Source organism: Notothenia coriiceps, unplaced genomic scaffold, assembly GCF_000735185.1.
Source record: "Notothenia coriiceps isolate Sejong01 unplaced genomic scaffold, NC01 NC01_scaffold00023455, whole genome shotgun sequence".
In the NCBI taxonomy this organism is placed as follows: domain Eukaryota; kingdom Metazoa; phylum Chordata; class Actinopteri; order Perciformes; family Nototheniidae; genus Notothenia; species Notothenia coriiceps.
The window spans coordinates 2,343-4,625 of record NW_011356156.1 but is presented as its reverse complement, the minus strand read 5'-3'; the positions used below and the strand labels follow the sequence as shown (position 1 = coordinate 4,625).

Genomic DNA, 2,283 nt, shown 5'->3' with positions numbered 1-2,283 from the left:
GCAACAGGGAGTGTGTGTGTAGCGACAGGGAGTGTGTGTGTAGCGACAGGGAGTGTGTGTGTAGCAACAGGGAGTGTGTGTGTAGCAACAGGGAGTGTGTGTGTAGCAACAGGGAGTGTGTGTGTAGCAACAGGGAGTGTGTGTGTAGCAACAGGGAGTGTGTGTAGCAACAGGGAGTGTGTGTGTAGCAACAGGGAGTGTGTGTGTAGCAACAGGGAGTGTGTGTGTAGCAACAGGGAGTGTGTGTGTAGCAACAGGGAGTGTGTGTGTAGCAACAGGGAGTGTGTGTGTAGCAACAGGGAGTGTGTGTGTAGCAACAGGGAGTGTGTGTGTAGCAACAGGGAGTGTGTGTGTAGCAACAGGGAGTGTGTGTGTAGCAACAGGGAGTGTGTGTGTAGCAACAGGAAGTGTGTGTAGCAACAGGGAGTGTGTGTAGCCCTGAGTTGAAAAAGGTCGGGAACCGCTGATCTATAGATCATTTTACACACACATCTGGTGCTGAAGCAAAGCGACGACATTAAGGCAGAAACTCACATCTCTGTTGTTTCTGCAGCGGCCGGCTCTTGGGGATGTTGGAGAGCGGGTGCAGAGTTTTGGAGGTGAAGCTCTTCCGCTGTTTGTTCTCCAGCGGCGTCACATAGGGAAGCTCCAGAGAACTGAACACAGGAAACTCTCGTCATGAGAAGCACTTTTTTATAGAAATAAATTAACATCAGATGTGTTTAAATAATAAAGCTTTATTTATACGGCACTTTTCATACAGCACGTGCCGTTTAACCTGTTGAGCCCCGAGCCTGTTTTTCAGACCTCAGGCTCGAAAATGACATTCCCAAAACAAATTACCACAACTAGACTTCTAAAAGGGGAAAATTAATTAAAAAAATTCTCAAAGCAATGATAAACCTGTGAGTTGGATGTAGAAAAGTCAGAATCAATATAGCATTTTTTTATTTTAAAAATAAATTCAGATTGAACATAGTAAAAAAAATTTGATTATTGTGTCCGTCCAACAAAAAAAACATAGCATAGTGAAAACCACCCTTGAATGATGGGATGGTAGACTAAAAGCTTTAGGAATCCAAACTACAACATATAATAAGTACCCTGTATCAAGATTGATGCAAAACAAGTGAAATTTGACCTTTTTAGAGAGATTTAGAAAAAAAGAAAACACTTCTGGGGTCATTTGGGTGGATTTTCCATATCTCTGGCCCCCCTCAGTACATTTTGATGATTGACACCTCTTTTTAACCGTTAGAGCCAATAGAATCGAGGGGAGGTTCCTAAAATCCATCTAAACATTACCCATTGGTGAATGAGTGATGCATAGCCAGGATGCCCAAAACCGGAAGCTATCATACACTCTCGTAGCTATCATAGCAGCTATATATGAAAACTCCGTTATTGACATAAATATGAAGATGGATTATCAGTAATCATTTCAAAGTGACAGACACATTGGATTAACCTTCAGCAGCGTTTTTGTCGTTTTAATGCCATTGAACACAACTTTTGATCAGAAAGGTAAGACGTTTTTAGCCGTTTTGGCTCCGTAAAGCTAATTGTTTGTGTTGTTGTTTGTTGTCGTTTCGCCGCGAGTTCTGATCACTCAGTGATGATACTTATATGTCTGGAATCTGTGGAATCTCAGCTTGCTAAAAGATATCTTGTTTGTGCAGATAGGATAAGTAATAAGGGTATTTCACCTTGAGTTCTGTGCTAAGTGCGTTAGCATTTTTTCGCTCAGGGCTAATTCAGAAGCTTGGTATTACCCTTGTGTTTCGTTTAGCTAAAAATTGTTAATATTGTCTGAAAGCTGTTAAGTGAGTACGACACATTCATAGTTTAGTAAATGTTAAGAAGCCCTCAGACTCTGTTTCTTGCAAGATGTTGCGTCACAAGTTAAAAATAAACAACAAGAAATTCCCCTCAGATCAGATGCAGCAAAATATAACATTTTAACAGGTTAAGAGACACAAGGAGGTAAAAGGCATGAAAATAGAAATACAATAAAATAAATGAACAGACCTGGATTTTTCCACTGGGCACTCTTTCTTTATGATGGCGGGTTTCTTGGGTTTGGGTTTAAGGAGGATATTTGACGGCTCTTCTTTCACTTTCCCTGTCGTTACTGTCCCGCCTTTCTTTTTCACCGGTTCCTGAGAGGAATGAAAGCAGCTCGTTAACAAATAGGACATTTGCATGGTAGATGAGCAACACTTAGTTGACTTGTAGGGGATGGTAAACCAAGAATATGAATTAACAACTGTTTTCATAATGGAT

General features: G+C 41.0%; 1 long non-coding RNA gene across 1 annotated transcript in view; it reads right to left on the bottom strand.

The window, feature by feature from the left end:
- Nucleotides 1-510: 510 nt before the first annotated feature.
- LOC104954515 (uncharacterized) overlaps nt 511-2,283 on the bottom strand; it is a 2,659-nt gene continuing 886 nt past the window's right edge. The window contains exons 2-3 of the long non-coding RNA XR_799339.1: nt 2,029-2,159; nt 511-656 (exon numbers count right to left, since the gene is read on the bottom strand). This is a non-coding gene — a long non-coding RNA (uncharacterized lncRNA). The remainder of the gene's footprint in view (nt 657-2,028; nt 2,160-2,283) is intronic.